The sequence below is a fragment of the Anser brachyrhynchus genome (assembly GCF_964034855.1).
Source record: "Anser brachyrhynchus genome assembly, chromosome: 1".
Taxonomy (NCBI): Eukaryota; Metazoa; Chordata; class Aves; order Anseriformes; family Anatidae; genus Anser; species Anser brachyrhynchus.
In genome coordinates this window covers 94,067,119-94,081,987 of record NC_137694.1, presented here as the reverse complement: position 1 = coordinate 94,081,987, position 14,869 = coordinate 94,067,119, and the positions used below count along the sequence as shown (strand labels likewise).

General features: G+C 41.5%; 1 protein-coding gene across 5 annotated transcripts in view; it reads left to right on the top strand.

The window, feature by feature from the left end:
• The window catches only part of LOC308188017 (uncharacterized protein), a 625,739-nt gene that overhangs the window by 525,090 nt on the left and 85,780 nt on the right, over positions 1 to 14,869 (top strand). The window contains exon 7 of one of the 5 annotated variants that reach the window (XR_013945076.1): positions 103 to 13,917. The exons of the other annotated variants lie outside the window; for them this stretch is intronic. The gene's annotated coding sequence lies outside the window, so the exon portion shown is untranslated. Of the gene's footprint in view, positions 1 to 102; positions 13,918 to 14,869 lie in introns of those variants that run through there. 5 annotated transcript variants of the gene reach the window in all.

The window sequence follows — 14,869 nt, the reverse complement described above, 5'->3', positions numbered from 1 at the left end:
ATATGGACACATCAGCAGTAAAGAAGCCTTACATTCCCAAGATATGCAATCAACGTTAGTGTTTTGCCCCCCACCCCTAAAAAATCTCTCCCTGTGATTTAGGATTGCATAAATAAGAAAATCACTGGTGCCTTCAAGGGATGGTGCAGGAAGAAATAACTGAAGTGAAATCTATGGAGTTACCTGAATAGAAAATAGATAAGACAGCAGTGATATGGGATCCTGAGGCTCTATCTACAATGCTGCAACTATACTCTGCTTGTGGGCAGGGAGAGCCCCCCCTCTCCCCGTTGTCCCCACTGCATTGTGAACAAGCTGTCCTTGGCTCTGCTCTGAACTATTCCAACTATTTGTTTCCAAAGCAAACCTGTCACAGAAAGGGCACTCTCTGGTCTTGGGGCCCAAGATGAGTTCTTGGCCTTTTATTTGGCAGTATCAACACAACCTGATTGACCAATGCACTTAATTATGTGGTCTTATTTATGCCTAACCAGGGAAGCACTTAAATTCCTACTTAGCTTTAGGCATAGGGTTCAGTCCTTTTGAAACATTTTGCATGCAGGGTAAAAATAGGCTGAAGTGTAACCAAGAATTGCTGTGTTAAACAGAAGTTTTAACTGCTACTGAAGTTGTGATTTTCTTATAATGAAGGCTGAAGCCAAGGGGGTCTTAAGCATGTTTAAGGCAAAGCACGTGTTATTTTGCTAAATTGAGATCATTGTTTATACTTTCCTCTGAACCGTTTAACATTAACTGGTATAAAGGGAGGATAATACAATATATGGATCATTGGTTTATTTTGGTAGAAAATTCCTCGGCTGCTAAGGAAACTGTCTTGCTGCCTTGCAGACGTAAGGAGTCTAGTGTTTAATGAAAGTTCACCAGTGGGAATCCACACTGCCTGAGTGCAGAGGATAGTTGTTAAGGTATACGTGTTTCTAGCTTCAGTAATGTAACACATGGCATTTCCTCAAGTTCCTTCCTTTTTACCTTTCTGGAGACCTGGGAGTGAATCCTAATGAAGGCCACATATAAGACAGAAAATACTTGATGCTGGCAGATCAAGTTGTGTTACAGAACAAGAGGCTTGTGGAAGAAAAAGAAAGTTCAGATTCAGATATAGTAATTAGGCTCAGCTCGACTCATTAAAAATGTTTACAGTCTGGTTTACAATTAAAACTGGGTTTAGAAACTCTTTAATGGATTTTAAAGCTTAAAAATTCCTATACATGTGCAGTTATTTACAATGTCCCATACGTTTCCATTAAGCTGTGAGAAGATTGCAAGCCTGCTGTATGGTGACTGTATTTGAGACCTTACAGGGGATGTCCATTTTTCAAAACTCCTTCAGCACAGAAAAATATGATGTGTGTATAAATCATGAGTAACATTGTTTTGAGCAGTAGAGTAAGGTAACTGATGAAGGGTCAGAATAGATTATTCTTCCTTTTCACTCTAAACAGTTTATTTTTATTTCTTTGGAGGGTTGTGGGGATTTTTTTTTTCTGATTGTTTGGTTGGTTTTCATCCAAACTTCAAATGTATTATCAGCTGAGTAATAATTTGGTAATGTTAAAAATAATTGTTTTGCCGCACCTGCATTTACACATATGAAATACTGGTATCCTGGGAGAGGACAGATTGTCCTCTAAAATTTTGCCATGTGGAGAAAACTGTTTCACATATGTATTAAAAGAAGTATGTTGGTTTATGCTTCAGATGGAACATTATAAAGAAAACTTCCCCTATCACAGAAGGAACAATAAGAGTAAGAATATCTCTGACTCAAAGAAATTGTACTAAATTAATTGTTTGACCACTTGGAAGGATCAAAGATGAAAGACTTGAAGCAATAGCTGTCAGTGTAGCTGTGCTGCCATGCAGCAGCAGACATTAAGCATTAATGGAGCTTATAAAATAAAGATTAGAGGTGCCAAGATGTTAAAAATATAAATTAAGATGTTATTTTAAGATACTTTCTGCATTCTGTTAATGTCCAAAATAATGAATTAGCAGCCTGTTTAATGACAAGGACATACAGTGGTTTGCAATAAAAACTCAGCTAAAACATGCTCAGCTGGACTGTGGATATTTAATAAGGTTCCTGGTGCTCTAGTATTATTGCACCATTTCCGAAAGGTAGCTAGCTAAACGTATTCAGGACAGAGCTGGCAGGGACGGGGTCATTAGCACACCTAAACGATGTTGTTATTTTGCCTGCTACCTGAGTCCTTTCTGAGAAGTGACTCACACCATGGCTTCCCCGAGGACAGTCAGGTTGATGATGAGCTCCTTTCCACCGTGTTGAGTAGCTTCATCCCTGGGGCACCACCTGGGCCACCAGTTGCAGAAGCCACACCGGTGGCCCTATTCCTCACCTCAGGCTTCCCCCTTCTCCTCTGCACCCCATCTTGCTGTGTTGAGCTATGGTTGCAGCCAGACTGCAAAGTGTAATTTCACTTCTCAAAGGCCTGTGCAAGAATGAGCATGGAAATACCCAATCTGATAAGTTCACATTGAATTGCCAGGCAGGAAGAATCCTCCAACAGATTTTTAAGCTATTATGGAGAAAAACAACATTAAAAGGCTACCATGACACTGTGTCCTGGAGTATCTCATACACTTGGATTTATATCAATCTGTAAAAAGAGACCATCTGATTTTCTTTTTTAAATATTTGAGGAACAGTCTTAATACTTTGAGCCACTCTTCAGAAAACTAACAGAACAAAGCATAAACTGAAAGATTTGCCCTTCCAACAGTAAAAAAACAGATCATTAAAGAACTGGGTGCAACCTGAATCACCTTTCTACAAGTGCTTTTAGGACAGTAGCCTTGAAATGGAACGGAAATGTTCTGTTTTCCATGAAGCACCTTGTAAAATGGGTGAAAAGGAGAGGACAGGGAAAACCCAAGTGTTGATGTGACTCTGCCCGCACGCAGCTGAGGATTGTAAAAGCTTGTCAGGTGCCTTCAACAGGCAAACATCTGCTGTTTTATAACCTCAGTATTTGCAGCATCTAAGGTATTTCCTGTCTTCAGTGTTGGGAAGTACAAGTAAATATTGCCTGTTCTGAGGTGAACTGCTCTGTGTAGTTGAGGTAAAACTAGCAGGCATTTCACAGTCAGAACTGATTTGCAGGCAAACTACAAAAATCCCAAAGCCATTGTCACATTTTTAATTCATTAGGAGCAACTAGTACCTATTCCCAGGGCTACTTTTAATAGTGGGTCTTTTTTCTGGACCACATGGAGTTTTGCTTAGAAGTAGAAACTTGGAGCTTGGTATGGTGGTTTTAACTAAATCCTAAAGCAATCAAAGCAAAACTTCTTCAAGTAAGTGTTCCCTTTATAGAGAAAAGTGGGGTTGATTTTTATTTTTATTTTGAGGCGTCTGAAACCATGTTGAATTTCCCCACCCTGCTGATTTTCTAGCTGTCTGTTCGCATTTTCCAGCTCCGTGTGGCAGGGTGGACAGACTGCTGGAAAGCACAGAGGGTGTGAAAACGGGTGGGCTTAGAGCAGCTGCTGGAGCACAGCACTGCAGTTGTTCTTTTCCAGCCAGCAGAATTTTATTGATTTAAGGCTAAATTTGCCTCATGATCGAATTTTGTATGTCTTTAGAGCAAACGCTGTGTATGATGTATGAAGCAAAATAGTATGGTTACTGCTTTTCCTCTGTTTCTTGCTCTTCCAGCGTTAAGAGGCACGCACTGGCACATGCAAAACCTTTTCTTATGGAATTTTCATTGCCATTTTGTAGCCTCAGGAGGTCTGGGTAGTGCAGATAAAGCTTTAGAGAAGTACCTTGAGGTTTAGATGCTTATCGTAACCAACCTCGGGCTCAGATTTCCCCCATTGCTAAGAGAACGCCCTCCATCCAGCATGTTTAGGGGGCAGCACCCACGCAGGGAACTGCCTACCAGCTCAGAGCTGTGGCTGTGCAGCATCCTTCACTTGGGGGCAGAAAGCTCAGCATATGGCTGCTTTGTTTCCAGTAGCTATAATGTAATTGAATCAATTGCCCTCACATGATATGGGTGTACTAAATGAACATACATCATTTATTTCTGGGTTTTGAGGCTTGTAAAGAGTGGAGGGCAAGGCCCCTGAGGATAAATCAGTCTAGTTTGTCTTCAAGAAAAATGGGTTGAAATCTGACCTGTGGTGCAGGCACAAATCAATTCAGTGGTTCTAACAGTCCCACGCGAATATTTTCCTCATTTGGAAATTATCTGCTGATGAAGGTTGCTGTCAGTCTTTACACAGCTGGGCTACAAAAAGCAGATGTCTTCCGAAGTGAAGGTCATCGGTAAATAACATGTGAAATTTAAATACAGCTAACCAAAGCTAGGCAAAGGCATAGCAGTAACTCTCATGGCATTGTCAGAAAGAAAATCATGAGGAAGAAGAAGGGGAGAGGAAAGGAAAGGGGGCTGCCAAAGGCTGGTTTCTCAAGGTGCTGAAATATGCTGAAAAGGGGAATTGCTGCAAGGCAGAGGGATTTGTCTGTCTCCCACTTCCCTGCTTGCAGAAAGAGCAAGGAAGGGTCAGTGCCCAAAACCACCATGCCCTAGTCTTCCCTCTCCTCTGTTCCTTCATCTTTGTGACTTTCCGGTAAATAACTAGGTTTGTTTGTTTATTTTTCTCTGCTCTGCACCAGTTCTGTACTGAGAGCTGGGGCTAAAAGCATTGCTCCTCATCTCTTCATCCAAGTGTCAATACTGCTATCTGCTTTGTGTCTGATTCAATCTACAAATATTTTCCAGCATAAACAAAATAGGCTTAACTTAGCTGCTTTTCATTCATTGTGAAACTAAAATTTAAACCTACAGAAAAATAAGATTAAATCCCAAGAAAAGGTTGGCCAACTGAAATTACATGTCAAAAAGTGTCTTAACTTGACCATCTGGGCTTTGGGGGTTAGGTAACACAGGACAAATTCCTTCCTGTAGGTCCATTTCCATTGGAGTGGAACAATGTGTCTTCTGGTGGTGCCCATCTTTCTATTTACAAATGGTCCTGGGTAACTGGCCTCATAGAACATCAGCTAACCAGTTGGATAGGTTATGGTTGCTAATAAAGGGGTTATTCTTTGAAGTCAAAGCCTGATTTCATGTAAATTTTGTTCGAAAGCTGAGCTGATCGTATGAAATCTGTATTTACATTCTGAAATCCCCCTTTCTCTTCACTTACGTCTTTGGGAGTCCAAAATTGGAGTGCACCATTTTAGAGCTGGAGACCATTTACCATGTCAGAGAGTTTGGAAAGGGTATTTCAGACCTTTCAGCCTAGCTTTGCATCTGTGCAAGACATTCCTGAGCTCTGTCTCTCAAAACAGAAATCTGGTCTTTCAGAGCTATTACTGAGTCCATCCTTCCTTTTAATATATTGATGTATTTGCTTAACCATAAGCTATGTCATAAAAACCCATCTTATTTTGCTCCCCTCTTTCATGCACCTCTGTGCTTCCATACACTTCTTTTACTTCTTGCTTCCTTCCTGTTCCAGTTGGTTCCTCTCAGACCTTTAGGTTTTGTAGCTGCATGGGTGCCTGGGAAAACATCAGTGCTGCACAGAAGTCCTCCCAGGGAGAAAGCTGAAGATCATTGTACATGGGATTCAAATATTAGCATAGGAACATCCTCTGGCTTTGAACATAGGTGATATTATGCCTTCTCCTACAGAGAAGTAGAGGACAGGAGAGGGGAGCAGAGGCAGTCCTTGTGTGAATTGTTGGGAAGGTTGGACCACAAGGACATTCGGTATGTCCGGCCAAGCTAATATTGGTAGTACAGCCCCTTCATTATGCCTTCTTAGGAAATCTATGCCTCTACATCATGCCTTACTTTTCTATTTCTCTATTTCAGTTTCCACTAAATTGATTTTTTTCTTCTTATTTCTGCTCCTTGGAAACTTAATTCTCTGCTACCTAATACCCTCTTAGTTCAGTCCCTGTACAGACATATTAGGTCATAGTGGAATTATAGAGATGCAAGACACAAAACCTGTATCAAAAATTTTCCACCCAAAATAGTTTTGCAGAGAAAATGTGGATATAAAGAAATAGAAAAGAAATCCAGCATCATCTCATGGCAGCAAATGGTGAACTATTACTAAAAATCACACCCCATGAAATTTGCTGATTTTAAACAGAGATTTTAGTGGTTTTTTTTTTTTTTTTGAACAGAAGGCAATATTTGCATTTTAAGCACCTTCCTTTCCTTCATCATTGCAGTTATTTTTTTGACTAGGGAAGCTCAGTCTGTATCTCCTGTAATAAGCACCAAACCCAGCCCCATTCTCGCTTCAAGTGTCATTGCTCACAGTCACTTGTTTGAAGCTGCACTCTAGTTCATCTTCTCTAATTTGTTCAGCACCTATTGGTAAGGAACAGATCAAGGGATGGCTGCTTTCCCATGAATGGGCAAATAATATTTCTTTAAAACCAGGATTACTTGTCTTCAAAAGCCTTTTCTTGTCAGGGATCTACAATGAGTATCAGAGGGGTGACTGCAGACTCACAAAGTGGAGTTTGGTTAGAAGGGCTAAATAAAAAGATGGATTAGTTGCTTTTTGGGGGGATGTGAGTGTTAATTGGCTCCCTAATAAAACCATCTAGTTAAACTCTCTGCTCAGTGGTAAAGCACTGCAGTGAAGGAATTTTTGAAGGCACCCTGCTAAGCTGATTGTGCTTCTAGATAATTAATTGAAATGAGGAAAATAACACATAAAAAAAAAAAAAGAGGAAATCACACATTTTCAGCTGTTCTCATCACATAAAGTTGCAAAGATTAATTCACCTGATAGGAAAGAAAGTATTCAACCGAACAACATGTTTCTTTGTATGAAGCAACAGGTTTGGCAACTGCTTCCTTTGGATAGCCCCAGATTTCTAAACCTGCAAGGAGGATTTTTTTTCCAAGCCATTAAAATACTTGGAAGTAATATGTAATGGTTTTGTATACATTTTATGTGGTTTTATAGACATTTTTAATTTCTGCAAAGGTAGTTTTAAAGCAAAACAAAATGGTTCCCATTCTCTCCTGTTCATTTCTTGTTGCTTATGTTTGTCTTTTGCCTTACTGTACAGCAGTCCTCTGGACATACATCTGCCCAGGACGATTTAGCTTTCAATGTAATTGTTTTCTAAGTGTTTGTGTTTATCCTGTTGGTAATCCTACATTGGAAACTCTTGCCCATACTTGGTTATATTCGAATATTGATTTTGTTTCCTTTTCTTCCGGCCTTAGTTACAAATTCCACCTTGCCTTTTGCTTGGAATGTTTTCAGGTGATTGATTACAGAATGAATTGTAGTGCACCCATGAGCTAAGGCTTGATTTAATCCCCTTAGTGCCAGACGTTTCAGAGCAAGCAAGCTGAAGTTGCAGCACCCCCTGGAAACAAGGGCTGTGGATTTGTTTCCTGAATATCAGAGGGCTGTGCCACTGGATAAGCCCCCTCAGGCTCAGGTACCCCTTCTTGCTGAGGCACTGGCTTAAACCCCAATTCCTGTCACAGAGATTGTCAGTGGATTTCTGTGGCTGTCAGAGGAGACAGCTACTTGTTTGCAACCCCTTAAAGATGTGAAATCTATACATTGCAGATTCTTCAGGGAACGTGGCTTGTGGGGATGGCATTGTTTTCTTTGTAAAGAGCAGAGGGAAGAAGATTTGATAAGAGGCACTTGGGGTGAATAGGCAGAAATGCGGATCCTGTTATAGCCAGATTGTCCTCTAAAGTCCCATCCCCTGGAGATAACTGAACTTGTTTTTATGCAAATCAGCTTGCTGTGAACTTGAGGTTGCAAACAGTGTGCTTGAAAGTATTTTGTCTGTTCCTAGCCATTGCTACAACTTAGGTAACAAATAGAGGAAGCTTGTGCTGCAGGGAGCTTGATCAGGTAAATGGTGTAAGGCTGACGTCTGTGAACCTGAGCTTATGGTCAGCTGTAATGATTTGGGGCGCCCATTGCTGTGGCTGCTGTCCTGTCAGGCATTGTGGAGAAACAGGAAGATGTCAAGCAGCACAGATTGTGGGGTTTTGTTGCCAATACCCTTTTGTTCCCAAGTTTTGACAAATTCTTACAACCTCTCATCATGTGCATTTTGGCTGCTGGAACCACAGAATACTGAACCCTCAGTTACTAGTGTCATAATTACATCCATCTCCTCCTGCTGCTGCAAATGAGCAGAGGGGAAAAGTTCATTAATCAATTATCTGAATTTTGGAGAGAGCCATAGCGGTGATAGTCTCCTGTTTCCTGGAGATCTGAAATACGCCTCCTTCCTTCGGAAGCGGATGCAGCCCCAGCCTAAATGGGGAGCGGGGAGGAGGAGGAGGGGGAGCGTGGAGAGGACACAAGCTTGGCCTGGCAGCTTGTGAAACGCAGGCACAAAGGCCTGAAACCATCGCTAACTAAAAATGTCCAGCTTGCAGAAACCTGGGGTGTAGCGGTGAGTGTATGGATGAGAGAGAAAGAGTTTGGGAAATAAAATCCCTCTGAAAAGCTTCAATGTTGTTACATAGGCTAACCAGCCTTCAAGACCGGTTTTATGCATTTTACCTGCCAAACCCTCCTGAGCTTTGTGGCTTGTGAAGTTAAGCCTGTGTTACTTGTTCTGCGACTGCTTTACAGAGCTGTTTCCCAGACCATTCCTCTCTTCCCCACTGCTCTCCACCGTTTGGCCTCAGTGTCACGTTCCCTCCCTTCCCTTCCTTTGGTGGCCCCGTTGTGCCGCATCCCCGTGAGCAGGACCCCTGTTGTTTGGGGTGTGTTTGCTGCAGGGGTAAGTAGGGAGGTGCAGGAAAAAAAATGACAAAATTGCAGTTCACAAGGCAAACAAGCAATGTCATTGAAGAAGCTAGAAAGAAGGAGGGTATTTCTTTCTCCCTATTAAAGAAGCACTTACAAATGTACTTCAGTGGTATTTCTGCCTGTGGAGTTACTCTTAAGACCACAGCACAACACGCACTGTTATTAAAGGCGGTGGCAAGTGCATTCGTCAACAGTAGCAGCAACAAACAAAATTAAAACACAATCGTTACTATTTAGTCCAAGTTTTAATGTAGCAAAACATTAAGCACGTGCTTAAGCCCCACAGGGCTTCAGCCAGTGCTAAGAATAGGCACATTTAAGTGATTTGTTGAGCTGATGGCTCTCCAGATACCAAGCTGGTATTTTTTCTCACACTAAGTTTCTGTACAGTCCAAATCCCTTTTATATTACATACAAGGAAAAGTGATTAGGCTACACTGAAATTTAGAATGAAGCTATAAGAAATTTCTTGTTTTTCATCAAACCACTTTTTTATTGTTATTGAAATAGGAGCAAACACAGGGCACTATAATCTGACAAAATGTTGCATGCTCTTGATATGGACTAGGGAATAAACTGCAACTCTATGTCTTATTTTAATAATTTTTAATCCCCCTTCCTTCATAAATTTCTATTATATTCATAGAACAATATGGGAGAATACAAGTAACTAATTTAAATGCTATAAATATGCACAGCCATTAACTAGAAGGCTTTGTAGGAATAGGGATAAAATATCAGCCTTAAATTTCAAAGAGTACAGTAGTCAGTTCAGATAGGGTTGGGGTTATATTTTTTATTTAAAATTCTTCAAATCTTTTATTCTCTTTGTATCAAATAGATCACTACATCTTCAATACTTAATTATCTGCATAATAAAAAGAAATTCCCTTTAACAGTTAAGAAAATATTTAAACAGCTCTCCTTTTTTTTAAAGAACTGAAACATGATGTACAATGTAAAAGCTAATCTTCTACTGATGTATACAAGGAGGTCCAAATAAGAAGATAAATGTGCTTTCTCTGATCTTGGCAACTTTTGCATTCAGTTTTTAGGCCATCGTTTTATGTATGGTATGGGAATCCAGATGGATTTAGCTACATGAATTTATTTGCAGAGTCATAGCCTTACCAAGTGGTAGATGCATTTCATTTACAGAAAAATACAGGTTTGTTAGACCTAGACACAAAAAATCCACTTCTCATGCTGAAAAACACAAGTAGAAGCTTCTGAAGCTGGTGAGAGTGGGATACTTTCCCAAAACCTGTGGTGAGACAGCAGAGCTCTTTGAGTTCAGATAGTCTCAGAGGAACAGCAGCTTGGTGCATCCCTTGAGAGCTGGAGGAGTCTGAACTGAACAAGAGTGGGACAGAAAAGTGGGGCTTAATCCTTTGCATGTGAAATCTGCCATCAGTAATGTCTTGCCTTAGGGAGACCATGTGTAAATGTATTTTTGGTGGTGGCTTCTTTCTAGTTTAAAAGTTATTTAACATCTTTAAGTTTGACTTGCTAAAGGTCTGAACTTCTAAGAGATGTGTGAAATACGACTTCAGGGAAGTTTCCCAAGATATAATCAGAGGATTGCTCAGTTATCTTCACATGTCTCCTCCAGAAATAATCATGTCTCCATGTTGTTTATATCCCCATCAGCAAGAGAGCATTTTCTTATTTTACCTGCTGTGTAACCATTTCTGTGTTATCTGACATCCCCTCTCCTTGGTGCACACATTACATTTTCTATGTTGAATGGTATAACACAGGAGGGAGTCAGAGGGAACCACACACAGTCACTGTTGACTCTTTCCAGATTTCCAGTACATCAATTTCATAGAAGATCCCACATCAGCTCAGAGTGGTCATGATCAGTTATTTAAAAGAAGTGCTTGCTGAGCAACTCAGAGGGCCTCAGTGAGACAGGCTTACAGAGAAACAAATACAGTTTGGAGAGAAATTGAAACTTCATAAAATCTAGTCTAGGAAGATGGACAGTGAGAGAGAAGGGTTTGACACAAAACTAGAGGTTCCTAAAGAACCAGGCATATCCTCTGAGTAAAACCTGCTGGTGCTTTTGCATTTTGACTTCTGTGCATTCCTAATTTGGTATAAACCAGGTGTAGCTTTAGCTGGGGGAGAGAAGAAGAGGAAGAGGTAGAAAGGGCTGGATTGTGAGAGCTCCAGGCACCTCATCTGCTCATCCTCTCCTTCAGCAGCACTTGTGCACCTATGGGGAGAGGTTTCTCCCTGCTGCTTCCTGCCAGAAGTGAGCAGCCAGAGACTGGCTGTGCTGCTGCACAGCAACCAAGCAAGGTCTTGTTTTCCATCTTCACAGCCCTGCATCCCAGGCGTCTTTCTGTTCCCAGGCCCACCGCATGGTCTGTGACATGACTCAACAGAGCAGAGACTGGTGAAGGAATGGGATTTCCACAATCTTGTCAAGTTGCATCCACTTCTACAATCAGGATAGGTAAATGGTGTAGGATATTAGAGAGCTATGCATGAATTTCTGCTGAAACAGGCTCCTCTGAAGAACCACACAAGATATTATTAGTGCTGTTGAAGGCCTGATTCTCATTATTAGTGCTGCTGAAGACCTGATTTGCTTTGATGTCTGATGGCTCCTCAGAGTGGAAAGCGTGGGGCAGCCTTATTGGTGCAGGGGTAATGCATCCCCTTCCTTTTGCCCTATAGACCAATCCCTAGGACTAGGAGGCAGCTTTATTAACAACACCAGCCCTTGCCCTGGGTTGTCAGTGAGTCCCTGTGGATATTAAAATACTCCATAGCTTTAAGTCACAGGAAGCCTGACATGTCTTTTTCTCCCCAGAGGGAGAAGTGCAGCCTGGTGAGTGCTCCGGGTTGATGTGCTCCCCATCCCTGCCTCCAGCAACACGTGCTGGGTGGTGTGACCCCCTCCTAACACCTCTGCTGCAGAGGGTGGCTGGGCAAAGCTGGTGCAGAGGGAAGCCACACCTCGAGAAGTGCTTTGGCACTGCACTGGCAGTGACTGACTTGCTGGCCTGGAGAGACAGGAGGGTGAAACGACAGAGGACTGGTGGGGAGGGAGCAGACGAGTAAGTGTCATACAGCAAGGAAGAAACACGGCGGGGCTGTGCTGGCATTTTGTGTTTATAAGCAGTGTAACTGATGAGCTGTACAGTAAAATTCCTACCGACTGCAGAGGCTGCAGAAATGACCCTTTTGTTACGGGGAGAAAATACAAACAAAAAGGGAGGAAGGAAGAGAAATCAGATTTCTAAATTCCTTCTCTGAGCATTGTCTTCAGCACACGCTTATGAAGGAAAAAGCTCTTCATCATTCCGAGGTGCAGAGTGATGGAGAGCTTTTACCAGAGTGATGCAGAGTGAAGGTGACCAGCGCAGGAAGAGCCACTCAGCATTTCAGAGCCTTGGGGGATTTCTCTGTGTGTCATTTTGTGCGTGCTGCCAAGGAGGAGGTGGGATTAAAAGTGAGCTTAGTCACGTTTCTAGCAAGCTGCAGGATCTCAGCTGACCTCTACTTCTTGTATCATGATGGGCTTTAAACTGAGGAACGGCTTCGGCATCCCACTTCTCACAATCAGCTGTGACAGTTCCCTGCTCCCAAGGGCATTTGTAAAATAAATCAAATTTGTGTGTGTACAGGCAGGCACCAGACAGAGAGGTGTTATTGCTGTGCCAGGAAAGTACTGCACCATCACCCTAGCTGGCTGATGAGCACCCAAACGTGGGGATAGTTTTGAGGACGAGGTAGATAGAATTTGGGGAGATATCCTGAAGTGCCAGCAGATGAGAAGTTTATCTGCTTCCAGTTCACTTCCTGGGAGGTGACACCCCCCTTCCTCTGACTCCAAGGCAGAAATAAGTTACACTGATGCCTCCAGTCTGCCATCAGAAGGGAAAGAGCAGTGTCAACACAGAAAATGCAATTTGCTGACAGGTTGTTAGAGACGAAGAAGATGCAGGCAGGAGCAAGAGTAAAAATAGAAGTTCTCAAGTAAAAATGGGAGAAAAGAGAGAAGATTGATTGTTTAAGTCACAGAAGACAGATAAAAAAGAAGGGAAAAGTAAAGAGACTATTAAATCGAATATGCCTGCCCTTTAGAGTAGCATTGATAAAGGCTGGAGATGTGCAGTGTAAAGGTTGAGACATATCTAACCGAGGGTCACATCTGATGAAATGATAATTTATAGTTAGAGAATAAAATAGAACGTTTGGATGATGTGGGTATCATTTGTAGACTAGCAAGTATTAGGAGGCTGGAGGGAACACACATCACTAGATACACGAAGAGATGCATGAAGACCATTCAGCTATGAAAGAAAAAAAAATCTCCTGTTTATTGCTTTGCTTGCTTCCCTATCCTCTGCTGCTTTGCTGTAGGGAAATCAAATGAAGAACTAAATAATACAGTATACATTCTCTGTCTCCCATCACAACTGACAATATGAGAAAGAATACCTTAATGATGTCTTAGATTTTTAATGAAGATGCTTGTTAAGCTTCACAGTACAAATGCAAAAAAGATTTAGCGATGTTTGTTTTCCAAACACAGTCAGGTCAGACTGGGGCAGAGAAGGGTGAGCATGACTAAAAGAAACAAAAAAAAAGAAAGAAAAACCTGGATAGTGACTGAACTAATCAATAAATGAAGGATTATGCTGAATGAGCAGACTTTTCTAAATAGATATATTAATAATGAAATTGTAGGAGACAGTGTGATGTCCAGCCTCTTAGTGGCTGCATCTATTTCTTTTCTATCAGCTGCAGAATCAAATATAGTCATTAGGAAGCAGACATATGCACTTCCATCAGCAAAGCATATCATATAGTATTAACTGGAACCCACAAATAAAATAGATCATTTCCTCATTCACTTCCAGTTCCCTAATGCTCCCTTATTTTTTTGCCTGCCACTGATGGACTCTGCACATACCTGCTCTCTGAACTATATGAAACTTTTTTCTTGAATTGCATTTTTTTATTGAAATGTTTTCTTCAAGTCCCACTCTATGCAGTCGGCTCCCTTTCCCCAGCCCAATCAAATAGGTAGAAAAATGCAAACTCCAGTGTATAATTTAGAGAGAGATACTGGTAAGTTCTTCACCAGACCTTTTGCTTGAAGCCTATAATTGTATCCTGTAGAAAGCCAAACTGAATTTGTTCATTCAGGACAGCATTGTGTTGTAAAGAAAAATGAATCAAATTTCTGCACTTGATAACAAGAACAGCTTTCTTTACCTGATGTAGAAGTGATTTACATTATGTAATATGAATAATTAGTATGTAATTATGTATTTTTAATATGAGATAGCGCAGACTTCAGTGAAACACTTGGCACTGCAGCTTTTCTGGGGTCTCTCAAGTGTTTTGAAGAGGTGTTCAGCACACCAGTCTCTTACCCGATGTCCCAGCATCACTGGAGGAAACAGTGTAACTGAATGTAAATGTGTGTCCCCTTTTTGTAATTGCTGAGAACAGTGGGGTGGTGCTGGTGACTCTGCACCATGTTTGCTTTTACATGGACTTATGAAGAAAAACCTGGTATATGTGTAAAAGGTCATTGCCTGGTGAATGAGACTTGCCTCTTATGTCCAGGTATACCAGTGACTGCCTCTGTGGCAACATCTGTGAAGCATGTCCTGTTCTGTAAAATTGCAACGATGGTTGCTCAGCTGTGAGAATGACATGGAAACACTCTGCCCACTCCGGCCGTTTGGTATTATTGATAAAAGCAATGGTTCTGCACTGTTACAGAGTGTTTTCCTTGCTAAGGCCCTTACTTGTAAAATCTCACCGTCTGACCATCACTTTTCTGAAGGGTGTTGTACATCAGTCTTACACACAGATGCACTTCTGCATTGAGGAACTGGGGCTCTGCTGCCATTTGTACCTGTCCTGATCCCAAGAAGCAGGTGTGTGTATATGCACCAACCTGTACATACGTCTGTGTCTGTGTGCGTGCATGTGCACAAGCAAGAAAGAGATAATGAGCGCACATTTCTTCCTCTGTTACTCTAGGGATTTTCTGCATGGCACTGTGAAGTGACCA